Raw genomic sequence first — 16,343 nt, 5'->3', positions numbered from 1 at the left:
ACCTGTAACAGGAAATAAAGTTTCCTAACCCCACATATGCTGTAATATGCACATTGCTGATACATTGCTCCAGAATAAAGTCCCACTATCCACAGTATGCCGAGGGGTCCCAAAAACAGTCCCTCCAGCCCTAGCTGCATAGAAAGGGTAGCTGGTATAATTCCTTGCCAGTCAGGTACCCAGGGAAGTGATATAGCTTTCCTGGGAAAAAGGTTCGTTCTAACCTCAAGAGGAGGATCTCCTTAGTCCTGAGTCCAAAGTCAGTGAGAATGAGGCTGGCCCCCAGGCCCCTCCAGGAGCCCAAGTCAAGGTGGTTTCCATGACACACTGGTACAAAAAAGCGTGAATAGTCCCTTACCACCCTCGACCCAGTTTGAGATGCGCAACTTGAGGAACGATGCGGCCAAAGGCTGACAGCTACTGTGTCCTTTCTTCAAAAGGTATAATGTGTCCTTTTAAGGCCTGGTTCACACTTCTGCAGCTCGGCAAGCCGTGTTTTGCGTAGGCACAGCAGCCTATTAATTTGAGCGGGCCGTTGTGCCTTCTAAAAAATGCAGGGAAAAGGTCCCTGCACCTTTCCTGTAATCGCAGCCTGCAATGAAACCGCAAGTACAGTGCGGTTCCCAGTGCAGGAGGTAGCTGCTGCAATTTTCACTGTGTGTGGGAGCCATGTGCGCATCTCCTGCGATTTTCTGTGCGAGTGGTTGCGATGGCGGGGACAAGTGCGGACCTGCAGCGAGAACCACCCACACAAATTGAGGACTTTAAAAGGTGCTTCGAGCTACTTCCCATCCAGTGTCTCCACAAATCACTTTTACACTTTGTCCCCAGTGATCCACTTCCTGCACCCACCTCCACATCAGTGAGAACTTACTACATAGCGTTGATCTGAATCTTGCAGGTTTGGAGGCAGATACGTAAAGTCAAGCAAAAGAAAAACAAAAAAGAAAGGATAGCCTCTAAAAAAAGTTTATTATAGCCAATAAAACAATGGATGGCATGAGATACCATAGATCCCTGCACCAGCTCCCATGGGAGGTTCTTTGATAAGATGTGGTGGGTTTCATAGGGCTTTTTTGAGTTAGTCAGGGGGTTCCTATTTAGTGGAGTAGAGTAAGGGGGGGAGGGTTTTTTGAGGGATCCATGGTATCTCATGCTGTCCATTGTCTTTATACCTTTTGAAGAAAGGACACTAAGCACTTTTATGAATTACCGTTTTGTTTGGCACTCGTTGAGCACTGGACACTTTAATAAGTGGTATGAATTATGTAAATATTGAAATTTCCTTGAAAATAACATGGGGAAAGAGAATTGTGCAGTGTAATGCTGGCCATATATGCACAGAATTTCATCCGTTTGCAGACTGAGCGATTATTCTTTATTCGAAAGTAAATTGTCCACTAACTGATAGAATAAACTCATTTATATGATCGTTTCCATGTTTGTAGTGATCATTCGATAACAATATTAACATATAAGACAGAATATTCTTTTTTTTTCCGATTATAACATACATGTATACACTTTAGTTGAAATGGTAAAAGTTTTCGCTTCAGATCCATCAACATTAGCCGGGCCCATGGTCGAAATCGTCAGTAAATTTGGGTTCACTAACGGAATGAATGTCGAACGATCTTTTCAAAAACGACCAGTTTCGGCTGAAAATCTGTGCGTGTATGGCCAGCATCATGGCACAGTATTTCACAATTGTTTATTGTGTTATTTATTTATTTATTGTTTAATGTATTTATTTACTTATGGTTTGAAGCACAGCATATGACATATTTACTGGCCCCTTTCTCCGTTCTCCATCCTGATACATGCCCTGTAACCGTGGACAGGGAAGCCGCCAGCGCTGCAGGAAGGGGAGGGATGGGGGGCAGACACAGAGACAGGGGGGCACACGGGTGGGAGTCGGTAGAAGGTAGAACAGGGAGGGGGGATTGGTTTTGGGAAAACAATTACAGGAACAATGCCCTGTGTCTGTGTCTCTCCCTGCTGCAACTGGAAAGCCAGAGGGAGGGAGAGAAACGGGCTTTCAGATGCTGCAGAGAGCTGCACAAGGCAGCCTTCCATACTTGCACTGCGGCACTGATTTTCCCCTGCTGTTTGGACCCCCTATAGGAAGACCGGTCCCCCCTTTTGGCAACCCTATCCAGCAGGCAACCACAGCCCTGTTGGGGAAAGGAAGGTTTTGGAAGAATTTTATTTCTTTTTGAGAACCACAGATTTGAACAGATATAGGTTTGACAGTGCCTGTGTGAGTGACTGAGGCCTGATTTTATACAAATAATAGTATAATAATTATAAAAATAATGATTACTATAAAACGTGCTAATTTGGTGCAGATAAATGACTGGTTGATTTTTTTTTCCTTTTACTGAAATTCTACTGTTTTATTCCTAATAAATTGCAATCTTTTAAACCTTAATCATGGCTGTCATTCCTTTTTTTGTCCACTAGGAGCCAGCATCAGCCATGTTTTAGAGTGAGATAGCATTGTAACATCACAGAGTCAAATGAATATGTTACTAAATGCAGTTTTTAAGGAGGAAGTAACACTTGTTAATAAATACTTATCTGAAAACAGTACAATTATTGTTGGTATATGCAGATATTTTAAATCCCACACCGGCATATTCAATTAAGCAATCTAAAGACCAATTTAATGTAGGTGTGAAAAGCATAGTAACACATACCAAAAGCTAGCAACTTAGCAAGTGTAAAATCAAGTTTTGTATTGCTACCTGTGTCCCCAGTGGGGATATTTGTGAATACTTCCTGTCTAGATGACAAGTAAGGCTAAATGTTCCCTGTTCAAACACAGACTGCAATAAAAACCTGACAATGATTCTAATCCTCATATATATATATACACAGTTGTGCTCATAAGTTTACATACCCTGGCAACATTTATGATTTCTCTGCCATTTTTCAGAGAATATGAACAATAACAAAAAAATTTTCTTTCACTCATGTTTAGTGTTTGGCTGAAGCCATTTATTATCAATCAACTGTGTTTACTCTTTTTAAATCATAATGACAACAGAAACTACCCAAATGACCCTGATCAAAGGTTTACATACCCCAGTTCTTAATACAGTGTATTGCCCCCTTTCACATCAATGACAGCTTGAAGTCTTTTGTGGTATTTGTGGATGAGGCTCTTTATCTTCTCAGATGGTAAAGCTGCCCATTCTTCCTGCCAAAAGGCCTCCACTTCCAGTAAATTCTTGGGCTGTCTTACATGAACTGCACGTTTGAGATCTCCCCAGAGTGGCTCAATGATATTGAGGTCAGGAGACTGAGATGGCCACCCCAGAACCTTCACTTTATTCTGCTGTAGCCAATGACAGGTCGACTTGGCCTTGTGTTTAGGATCATTGTCCTATTTAGAATGTCCAATACGTCCCATGTGCAGCTTCCGGGGTTATAAATGCCAATTTTCTTCCAGTATTTTTTGATAACATACTGCATTCATCTTGCCATCAATTCTGACCAAATTTCCTCACACATCCCCAAAACATCAGCAATCCACCTCTGTGTGTCACAGTAGGAATGGTGTACCTTTCATCGTAGGCCTCGTTGACTCCTCTCTAAAAGAAGCGTTTATGGTTGTGGCCAAAAAGCTGAATTTTGGTCTTATCACTCCAAATGACTTTGTGCCAGAAGGTTTGAGGCTTGTCTCTGTGCTGTTTGGTGTATTGTAAGTGGGATACTTTTTGGCATTTGCCTAGTAATGGCTTTCTTCTGAGGACTCGACCATGCAGCCCATTTTTCTTCAAGTGCCTCCTTATTTTGCATCTTGAAACAGCCACACCACATGTTTTCAGAGAGTCCTGTATTTCACCTGAAGTTATTTGTGGGTTTTTCTTGGCATCCCGAACAATTTTCCTGGCAGTTGTGGCTGAAATTTTAGTTGGTCTACCTGAACGTGGTTTAGTTTCAACAGAACCCCTCATTTTCCACTTCTCGATTAGAGTTTGAACACTGCTGATTGGCATTCTCAATTCCTTGGATAACTTTTTATATCCCTTTCCTGTTTTATGCAGTTCAACTACCTTTTCCTGCAGATCCTTTGACAATTTTTTTGCTTTCCCTATGACTCAGAATCCAGAAACGTCAGTGCAGCACTGGATGAAAGATGCAAGGGTCTGTCAGGAGTCCAGAAACTCATTGACCTTTTATACACACACGCTAATTACTAGAAAACAGATCACAGGTGAGGATGGTTACCTTTAATAGCCATTCAAACCCCTTTGTGTCAATTGTGTGCATGTTATCAGGCCAAAATCACCAGGGTATGTAAACTTTTGATCAGGGTCATTAGGGTAGTTTCTGTTGTCATTATAATTTAAAAAGAGTAAACACAGTTGATTGATAATAAATGGCTTCAGCCAAACACTAACCATGAGTGAGTCCCGGTTCACATTTGTGCGATGCGTAAACTCTGCGAATATGCAGCGTGATCCCGCATTGCATCCGCACCCCTGGCAGTTCACACTGCCATATGCGATACGCAGGGGGTGTCAATTAAGAGTTAACGACACCCCCAGTTGCGATCGCATATCGCAGTGCGATCTGCAAGTTCGCACAGAATCGGATCGCACTAGTGTGAACCACTATGCGATCCGATTCTGCTGCGGATTAAAAAAAGGGTCAGGTGTGAGTTTAGTGCGGATGCGGTGCGAATTCAGCCATACAAAGTGTATGGCTGAAATTTGCACCGCACATGAGATCGCATGTAATTTAGGAGCAGTGCGCTCCGAATTACATGCGATCTCCGCGATCGCACTAATGTGAACTGGGGCTGAAAGAAAAGTTTTTGCGTTATTCAAAAAAATGACCAAGAAATCATAAATTCTGCCAGGGTAAGTAAACTTCTGAGCACAAATGTATGTATCAAAATCTGAATGCTCATGGAAAAATTTGATAGATAATGGTGACAAAATGGCAGCTAATATAAATAATATTTTATTTATTGCCACACAGCAGAGTTTTTTTTTACACTTCGTTCTTTACACTATGCATATAAAAAAACATGACCCAGTACACAGTATGTTAGAAAAGGTGGTATCAAAAAGTTTTGAGACTAGCACTGTTTAGAAGAAAGTACTTAATTTATCTACGTCTACACACCATCACCTTCAAAATAGTCCCCTTGCACAGCAATACAGCGCTCCCAGCCTTCCTGCCACTTCTAGAATGTGTCCTAGAAGTCTTCTTTTTGAAGCGTGTCAAGCAACTTCTGTGATTTATGCTGGATCTCCACAATGGTGTCAAAACGGCGACCTTTGAGCTGGATCTTCATCTTCAGGAAGAGGTGCGAAAGTGAGATCATGTTGTTTCCGGCGAGAAACGCACATTTGAGAAAACCTTGGTGACAGGGTGCATTGTCGCCATCAAAAAAATGAAGAGATTTCCAGTCACAACTTACCAACCAGCCAGCGACCAACCGAATTGACCTGTCTAACAGTATGCGTTAAAAACAGGGGTTTGGTTGCACACATTTGCAAATACATGCGTAAGCTGCAGGCCACGGCAAGGCACCCTGATATCTGCAGTCCCTAACTCTACAATTTAAAGAGTCTCTACAATGAGAGCACATGCATTTAATGGGATAGATGGAGGACAGGTGACTAGAGGGAGCCCACCCCTCCTTAAAGGCACAGTGTCACACTGAACACCCAGCACATAGTACAATGGCGGCGTTGCCTGGCTCAATGTGGATATCAACGATAATGCAAAAAGTAGTCACTGCCTCCACCTATAACTGGTCTTAATGGTAAGGAGCACACTGGAAGGGCGGACGCAGATCAAAAAAGAGATTTCCAGTCACAACTTACCAACCAGCCAGCGACCAACCGAATTGACCATTGTCGCCATGCAGCATCACACATGAGGCTTTCCTGGACTGTTCCATATGACAGACGACAATGGCAGCAATGTTGTGGATTGTTCTTCGACGATCAACATGCACAAGTTGCCGAATGGTGAGGGTTGAGCTTGTTGAGCTTTTGTCGTCTTCCAGTGATGATCTTCTGCTCTTGAAGCGTGCGTACCACTCTAAACACCTTAAACAACTCATTGACATTGAATCATGTCAAAGGTCTATGTGGTAGATTTGCCCAGTTTCACTCTGAAATTTCACGTTTTTGTCCATGATGAAATAGCAGACTTGGTAATACGCGTCGTCATAATAGTACCATTTGCACAGCTCCCGATGTACACAGGATAATGTCTTTTGGTACACTGATTTATGAAGGTCGGTGCCCCCTGCGACTGTGCATGCAGATTTGTGCTGCCATCTGTTGGCGTGTTACAAAACTAGTCTTAAAACTTTTTGATACCACCTTGTAGAAATATAAACTAATAATACAATGATAATACAAGGTCTGCAGAAGTGAAAGTCTTAGAATATTAGTGAAAATTAGTTCTGTGAGCCCTGCAGTTTACCATACATTTTTTTTAAAATATGGCTTATGCCTCAACTGGTTAATACAGTTTTATGCCTGCCCCATTTTATAATTATGACACCTACATAATAATTATTCTGGTTGCCACATAGAGTTCATCATTTGTTGTAAGACTGTCTAGTACATTAAAAAAAACAAAATGAGTAAGATAACATTTCTATTTACTGAGCAAGCCACGCTGATACATAGCATACAAATTTCCCTGTCTAAACATATGCGTACGTAACTGTAGATGCCCCAGGTATCTTTTCCTTTTACCTCTTACAGACAGAGCTAGAGACATTACAGCGTAATTGCAGAACACCAAGTAATGCACACACCTGTTATTTAACCTATTTCTGGGAATGTCTGCTGGAGGATTAACATTAATGAGTTTGGCAAACCTAGTTACTTCCATTTTGCTTTTTGAAGGTGTGTATATTTTACAGTGCAGAAACAAAAAATTGTTGGTGCTATAATAGATCTGTGCCAGGCAAGAAAGGGGGAAGGTCAGGGTGCTGTTACAATTTGCTCCACCAAGTACTAAGTCATGTTTTGCTTGGGGGGTCAAATACTTATTTTACTCACTGAACTGAAACTCCATTTATAACATTTGTATTGTGTTTTTTTCTTCTGGGTTTTTGGTTGATATTCTGTCTCATACACCTTTTTATCATACAAATATGATAAAAATTATTGACCCTTCATTTCTTTGTAAGCGGGCAAACTTACAAAATCTGCAGGGGATCAAAAAATAATTTTCCCCACTGTACATGAAACTAGTATCCCTTTTCTAAATCCTAATCAATCTAACACTCAACCTGATCTGAAAGTTTCATTTACATTGACAGAAATAAAAAGTGCAATCATATTACGTAGGTCTTTACTAATATGCTGTATGTTGTGTACTGTTACTGGAAGCAAAAGTTATTTGCAATTCAGATAACTAGAACGTAGCTCCTGATTACATGGGTGGAGAAAAACCTGTGATGACAGGGCCTGTATCAGCCTGCACAGATGTGAACAATGCACAGCTTGTTCAACCATTAGTGTGTTTTGAATTCAACGCAAGCCTTTGGGGATTCCGCTTCTAATTAGTATCAAATAGACGTTTATTAATAACCGTTTGCAAGAGTAGTCTTTTTTTAGTAGAATACCTTTTTGAACGTTTGAAAATATCTGTAAAACAGAATGTTTTTGTTGTAACGTGTTTACCTTTATGGATGTGCAGCCAGGGGATGGTAAAAGCAGGGGGTTGAGCCCACTCAAAAAGGACATGCAACCATGAATGGGGCCTCGCCACAACTGTCCTACAGCCTTGTACAATGCACACAGTTGAGGCGCAGTTGGTCGGCATTTAAAAGGTTAAAGCAGGCAATGAAGACCACCTTGAATTTTTGAATTTCTTTTCAGAGGGGCAGCAAGCCCCCCCCCCCCCCACACACACACTGCAAGGGTTAAATGCTTGATTTGTCTAGGGAAAGGAATAAGCAGAAATAGCTTATTCCTTACTTGCACAGGTTCCTCTCTACCATATGACTGGTCCCCCAAAGCTGCTTTTGTCTTGTCACAGTCTTTACACGTATAATGCAGGCAGGACCAGCAGTACATAGTAATTGTTTTATTACTAACTGCAGTTTGGATTGACTCTGTTGTGGTGCATTAATGCATTCCATTAACATGCATTGCATAAGCAGCCTGTTCTTGTGAATGAGTTGTCTAACGCACAAAAATGTTCATGCACTCATTTTTGGAGTGCGTTGGACCAAAATGCATGGTAGGGTATTACCATGCATTGACAAGCCTATGTTGGGTTGTTATTGAGAATTAATGACACCACAGCTCATCCACTTTCACTGGTTGTTGTGATCTGTATGCTAACTCGTGCATCGCTGCAGTGCAGCCGTATGAACTCAGCCTGAAACCAATCCCTTGAATAATTGTTTTTTTTTTTCCAGAAAATAAAAATTGGAGAGCAAAATTAAATCTGTACTGTATGTACTGACAGTGTTGGAGTGAAAATCTAGTGCTACGAAAAGACAGAAATCAAGCTGTACAGTGTTACTAAAATGAAGACTTTGTTTTTGTAGTTCTCCATTTGACCTGCAGAGGGAATTATAACATTAGGTGTAACGCAGACAAGACGTTTTCATGTTTATGAAGACTTTGCAAACTTTGAGCCTGTCCAAAAAATTAATGGACTTTTTTGTGTGGAAAGACATTAGGTTATTGCCACACTGGTCTATTTTTAAAGTCACGCAACAACACCATGGACCATGTTTTTGCCTGAAGGGCCTCATCAGGACAGTTCTGGTCAGGAGTGACAATTCGAGTAAAGAAATGCTTATGGCAATATATGAAAGTAAGTCTTTCTAAAAGGTGAAAGGACCTCAAGGTAAATGGCATTTTTGTAGAGCAGGTCTTTGATGATGAGCTTGGCCTTTGGATTTTTAAAGCATTTTAGAGGTCTAGTTTAAACAATCTACAGACAGGTCTGTTTTGGCTTACTGGGGCCCTGTTAACCGTGTAAAATTATATAGGATGCTAAATTTGACCTAAAGCCTAATTCCATCAAGAACCATTAATTTTGCTTTTGGGAGGCAGGGAAGGGTTAGAACCCCCATCAGGTTTCAGTTGGTGTCTGTGTCTCGTTTTATAGGACAAGAACTGAGGTCTCCAATACGTTTTTGTTAGTGTTAGATGGTCCCTGGGGTCCACCTGTTGAGTTATTTTATTTTACTTTATTAACTTTAGATGTAAAATTGGCGCAACAGCTAAAGCAGCAGCCATGTGAACACTATCACTATATATATCATGGCAATTACATTATGTACCATATCAGAAAGATAACTGGCAAATAGGGTCAGGTCAATGATAATTTACTCTTTTAGTTTTCTTTTGATGATTTTGTGTTATTTTAATTAGCCCTGGTTCACACTTAAGCGTGGTACACACTATATTATTCTTTCTATTCAACCCAGCGGGTTAAATGAAAAAAAAGATGTCAGCTCTGGTCCGAGCCACTGTACTCCCTATACGAAGTAAGTACAGTGATATCCCCTGTTGTGTTCTGACAAGAGAACGGCCCCCACCAGAACAATCCGATCAGTGTTCTCTGCCATTGGCTGAGAGTGCTGTTTAGTAGTCTGTCGGCTGCTGGTTTTCCGGCATGCTCGTCCGACAGAAGCCGGCTTCTGTCACACAGACTGCAAATGCACACGGGCCAAATGTCGGTCATTTTTTTTTTTGAATCGACAAATGTCTCCTGACACTTGGCCCATGTGTACCCTGCTTTAACCACTTTCAGATATATGACCAGGCCCTATTTTGCAATTCGGCACTGCGTGAATTTAACGGACAATTGCACGGTTGTGCGATGCTGTACCGAAACAAAATTGACGTCCTTTTTTTCCCACAAATAGAGCTTTATTTTGGTGGTATTTGATCACCTGTGCCATTTTTATTTTTTGCGATATAAACAAAAAAAGAGCGACAATTTTGAAAAAAGAAACATTTTTCACATTCTTTTATATGAAATTCTCAAAAGAAAAAAGGAAAAATCTACATTTTTTTAAATTTTAGGCAAATTTGTTTTCTGCTACATATTTTTGGTAAAAATTGGTTTGCGCAAAAGTTATTGCGTTTACTAACTACGGGAAAGATTTATGTCTTTTTTTTTTAACTAGTAATGGCAGCGATCTGCGATTTTTTTGCGGGACTACGACATTGCGGCGGACAGATAGGACCCCTAACTGACATTTTTGACACTTTTGGGAATACCAGTGACATTACTACAGTAATCAGTGCTAAAAATATGCACTGTTACTGTAAAAATGACACTGGCAGGGAAGGGGTTAACAGTACTGGTGATCAAAGGGTTAAATGCGACCCTAGGGGCGTGATTTTAACTGTGGGGGGCGTGGCTTGTGAAGTCATCACAGACACGTGATCCTATATAGCAGGATCACATGACATCTGTGATCACTTTAGGGAGAAGTACGGACGGCTGTGTTTACATCAGCCAACTGTCCTTCTCTATCAGCAGCGGGAGATCGCGGGTGGCCGGCGGCCAATCGGAGCCGCCTATCACACAAGCTCCTCCCAGGCAACTGCTGTACATGTACGGCACTTTGCCTGGGAGAGCCAGCCTGCCGCAATACATCTGTGGCGGCTGGATGTAAAGTGGTTAAACACATATATCTGTAGTGTTTAGTTGTCTCTCTCCATAGCTCTGAGTGGCATTTCTCTCTGGTAATTTGCTCCTCTGTTATCAGCATTTGTCACTTCTGACAAGTTGTCCTGACACCAGAGATAAAATGGTGACAGGGGAGGAGCGCTCAGCACAAAGCTTGTCTAGTCACAACACAGCTCTGCACTGTTCTTTCGTTCCTGTGCCATTAGTGAAGGGGGGAGTGTCCCTTTTCTTCCAATCGGCACTCACACACTGTACAAGAGCTCTAACTGAAGCTCCCCGCCCCCTCCTCTGTGCTACTGACAGATGCAGAAGGATTTTATCTAAATTCAAAACTTCAAAGGGATGTAGAAATAGAGGACTGCAGATAAACAAGTAAAACGTATGTAGGAAGATTTGTTTAATCTTTGTGTATTATGTGAGGCTATTCACTTAACTGGGTATATGAGAGGGTTTACAACTACTTTAATGCTGCTTTTAACAGACTTGCTTAAAAGCATGATTTAAAAATAAACGTAGCTGCATTGTTACTATATTGACATGAAATATTGTGCTGGTTAGGAATTAGATTTAAAGCTGAACTCCAGTAGCTTTCATTTAAATATGTTGGTCCATATCCACAAAAGGTTTGAAACCAGTAACAGTGACCTCATTATTGTACTGTTTATAGCCTGAGCAGAGATGGGCGCTCAGCAGGCCCCACTCACTACAGGCTGCCTGCAGAAGACTATAGGAGGTGGAGATAAGACCAGTCATCCTGCCCAAGGATAGAGAGAGCAGCTCCTGCACAGAGTCAAAATCTATGTAGATAAACAGGTACAACTTATGTAGGAGGAATTTGTTTAATCTCTGTGCATCACCTGAGGCCAGTCACTTTACTGGGTATATGTGAGAGTTTACAACCACTCTAAGCTAAAATAGTGGCTGGAGGGGTGGTACACATGCCGCAGCAAAAATTATACAACATGTCGCATTCTGCATGGGCAGTTCCGCTGTCATAAATGATCCTTTCAAAGCAATAGGATACGATGCAACTGCATGCAGCTGTCTGTGGTTGCTGTGCTGTAGGCTTTCAAAGGTAAAACAGGCATTCAGGAGGCAACATATTGCCTCCCATTTCCCTGTCAACTGCCATCTGAAAAATAATTCACTGTGGATTGATTTTCAGTGCAAGTATTAACGAGCCTTTCAAAAAAAATGTTGGGGTTATTTGTTTACGAAAAGAAACGAAAATGTCCCTGACAGCTGTGCATTTACACATACGTAAACTTCTGTTTTATGCCTACATTACATCATTTGCTGTTGATATAATCAAGCACTCAATTTAAGGAAGAATTGTGCTCTGGAAATTTCTGGTGACCCAAAGTCTACTCTGAAGAAAACAAGAAGCACAACATCCCCTGTTTGACAGAAGGATTGTGACATCACAAGTTGTTAGGACACACTCCAAACATTGGTCTAATAATGAAGGCAGAGCACGCAAAATAACAGGCTGTGCTTTTTTACCTGCCGACTGAAGGAGAAGAAAGTGGTTTTGCTCATTGTTCTAATTTGTCCTAACACATTTACATACAGTGCATCCGGAAAGAATTCACAGTGCTTCACTTTTTCCACATTTTGTTATGTTACAGCCTTAATCCGAAATGGATTACCTTCATTATTTTTCTTAACATTCTACAACAATACCCCATAATTACAACGTGAAATAAGTTTGTTTGAAATCTTTGCATATTTATTAAAAATAAAAAACAAAAAAATAAATTTACATAAATATTCACAGCGTTTGCATGACACTTAAAATTGAGCTCAGGTGCATCGTGATTCCACTGATCATCTTTGAGATGTTTCTACAACTTAGTTGGATTCCCCCTGTGGTAAACTCAGTTGATAGAACATGATTTGGAAAGGCACACACATGTCTATATAAGGTCCCACAGTTACCAGGGCTTATCAGAGCTAAAACCAAGCCATGAAGTCCAAGGAAATGTCTGTAGATCTCTGAGAAAGGATTGTATGGAGGCACAGATCTGGGAAAGGGTACAGAAAAATTTCTGCAGCATTGAAAGTCCCAATGATCACAGTGGCATCCATCACCCGTAAATGGGAGAAGTTTGGAACCACCAGGGCTCTTGCTAGAGTGGGCCACCCGGCCAAACTAAGTGTTTGGGAGAGAAGGACTTTAGTCAGGGAGATGACCAAGAACCCAATGGCCACTCTGACAGAGCTCCAGCGTTTCTCTGTGGAGAGAGGAGAAACTTCCAGAAGAACAACCATCTCTGCAGCACTCCACCAATCAGGCCTGTATGGTAGAGTGGCCAGACGGAAGCTACTCCTCAGTAAAAGGCCCAATGCAGCCCACCTGGAGTTTGCCAAAATGCACCCAAAGGACTCTTAAACCATGAGAAACAAAATTCTCTGGTCTTATGAAACAAAGATTGAACTTTTTGGTCTGAATGGCAAAGTGTTATGTTTGGAGGAAACCAGACACCGCTCATCACCTGGCCAATACCATCCCTACAGTGAAGTATGGCGGTGGCAGCATCATGCAGTGGGAAATATTTTTCAGTGGCAGGAACTGGGAGACTAGTCAGGATTGAGGCAAAGGGGAATGCAGCAATGTACAGAGACATGCTTGATGAAAACCTGCTCCAGAGCGCTCTGGACCTCAGACTGGGGTGATCATTCATCTAACAGGGCAACAACCTTAAGCATACAGCCAAGATACCAAAGGAGTAGCTACAGGACAACTCTGTGAATGTCCTTGAGTGGCCCAGCCAGAGCCCAGACTTGAACCCGATTGAATATCTCTGGAGAGATGTCATGACAGCACTTCTGGGTTTTTGCATAGAGACCCGATCAGAGCCGAATGCGGCTTTGATCGGGTCTTCGGCAGCCGTGCAGGCTGGTTGCCCCGGCGAGCCGCGGAAGGAGGCGGGAGGGGGGGGACGTCCCCTCCTGCCCCTTGTAATGACAGCCGAGTGGTTTCTCAGCCGCATCGGTTGTCATTACAAGACAGCTGACCGTCAGCTATGGACGCCGGTACTGGGGTGATGCCTCTAGTTGCAGGCATCATTCCGGTACAAGTACTTTCCTGAAATATTGGCAATATCTGTAACCTCCGGGGCCGATTCCGATATATCGGGGAAAGTGCATGTGACAGGAGTCACTTTGGGCATGGGGGTTGTGGACCCCAAATTCCTTTAAAGAGGTTGGGAGTCACTATGTCCAGCCTTGTGTGGCTTTCTTATGTTTAAGTCACCCTGCATCTGTTATGGATGCAGGGTGACCAGGAGGGTGGTGAACACTGAAAATATGGTTTGGACTACTACAAATGGGACAGTCATATTCAGGAATAATGTCTCCCTTGTAATATGAAGATTTTTTTTCCCATTTGCCATGAGGTCTCTGAACAGGAAGTCAACTCCTAATATGGTCATTACAGGAAGTTCAATGTGGAGACGGGCTGTCTAAACAATGTTGCTTTTGGTCTGAGGTGGCTTTCCCTTCACCTATTGTCAGGTGTGCTAATGACCTCACCTGTTGTCTACTAAGGGATGTATTGACACTCAGAGTAATGTGTATTGAGGGCTCGTTAGGGAATCATTGTTCGGTGTCTGACTATTGTGTACATTGATTGCCCCCTGGGGCTTCTGTCTCCTTGCACATGGCAGTCCTTCTGGTCAAGCTATCTGACCAATCACTGCTGACTCATTTTTAAGCCCTCATTTGCATGGCTGGAGAGGACCTTATGGGGAACTGCAGGTACTGTGCAATTGACCAATGGGAAAGCGGTTGTTGGGGGAAGGATGTTCCAAATTCTGTATAAAAGTGTGCTGCGTTCTTCCAATAAATGTTGTTCCTGTTTTACCCTCAACTCGGAGCTTTGTCTCGTATTTGAAGGGGGATTTATTATACAGAAAGCCGTTCGATTGTTTGGGGCCCTCTTTGGATGATTTTTCGTATGCTGGTGTGCTACAGGGGTAATTCGTACATGCTGCAAAGGTGGTACATCCACTAAACGGCGGTTTCACTCCTTTTTACGCTGAGGTTCGTAACAGTGCATATCGGCCCCCCGATAATCTATGAATCCCTAGTGTGTACCCCCCTCATGTCTGGGTGTAATCCCACTGTGAGCTGCTAATTTGTGACCGAGTATACAGAAAGAAGTTATTGCTTATCTAAAACTACTTAAAGTGGACCTGAAATTCAAAAAGTAAAAATTTGTTATGTTATAGACAGGGCTATTTTTCTGGCAGAACTTGCTAGAACTATGTTTTGGCACCTCTGCTGATGGGGCGCTGCCAGTGGGACTATTTTTCAGTTGGATTTCCACCACTGATGGCCACATTTTCTGATGCACATCTGAAGTTTGTGGCCTGGGGCGCCTACAGTGGAGTGAAACTCAGCCTCTCCATGTATCCCTGCTTTCATAGGGCAGTCTCAACAGCAGCAAAAAAAGAATTTGGAGGACGTTGAAGGCAATAGAAGCTACTTTTTGGAATTAAGAATACAAATGTAACGCTACATACAGATACGGTTGTTGAAATTTAGTTTTTGGACTCCCTATAGGTAGGGAGAGAATCACTTAATTCGTTAGGTCTGCTCTGGGCTTTGTTTGTATGGGCTCAATTTCATCCCCATCTCCCAGGGGACCCTGGGACATAGTGGGTGGGAGAATAATGTCCCCAGCCAGCATGTTAATATCTCCCCAGCCAATCCCTGGCCAATATGGCAGGTGACCAGCAGGAGGCTGAGAGGAGAAAATAAGCTGGCACCCAGAGCAGAGGGCTTTTGTTCCTGGGGGAGTAAGACCCTGCCTGGGGGCTCTGGCATCCCTGGGACTGCAAGCACCATTCATGGGGGCCCACCTACTGCTTAGATTTTAACCTCCTGGTGCATTTACAGAAAGCCTCCTAAGAATCCAGCACACAGGCAACTGGAGTACAGAAGTTGACTAACCTTGCAGGTATCACCCTGAAGTCTTCTAGCATAATTAGAGTCCTCTCTTTCAAGTTTACTGATACTGGAGTATCTCTAGGCTCATCCTAAGTTCTACCCAAAGAAAAAAGCTGCACAGCCTCTTTACAGATTTAAGTATGTGTGTCTGGCTGCTGTGTGCCTATCAGGGAATGGAACCCGGGATCAAACCGCCAGACCAATGCTGTCGGTGCGCTACACAAATGTTTTAATAAAATATCTTTAAAAACAATATAAAATTTAGAAAAGTTCTTGTTTAAACCCTAAACGCTGCAAAACATTCCTCTGACTGAAAACCAATACATTCTGAATATACTTGAGGCCAGCATTTCATAGGTAGCAATGGAAAATCTGCAATCTACAGTATAAACCAAATGTAAGCTCTTCGAAAATCGTGACGTACCGTAACTAGTAACGCTTTAGTGACGAGTGCATTCCATATCTATCCAAATAAGACAGCCTTTATATATTTTACTTAGGACAATAAAGAAAGCACGTGGATTGACCCATGAAGAGAAGGTGTCACTCAGGAGTAATGACTTGACATATTTGTTTTTGTATTACATTGCATTTCAAAGGCTTTTTAATTCATTTTATACAATGGCTGAAAAGAAGAAGAGAAACAAAGATATGTGCAATTATAACTAGTGTATTTTACAGCATAGAAAAATTGCTAAGCTTAGCGTGCACCCTCTATTTAATTTCAAACAGCGGTGAAT

Source organism: Pelophylax lessonae, assembly GCF_965119305.1.
Source record: "Pelophylax lessonae genome assembly, chromosome: 5".
NCBI classification, from domain to species: Eukaryota; Metazoa; Chordata; class Amphibia; order Anura; family Ranidae; genus Pelophylax; species Pelophylax lessonae.
Note: the sequence above shows the minus strand (reverse complement) of the source record.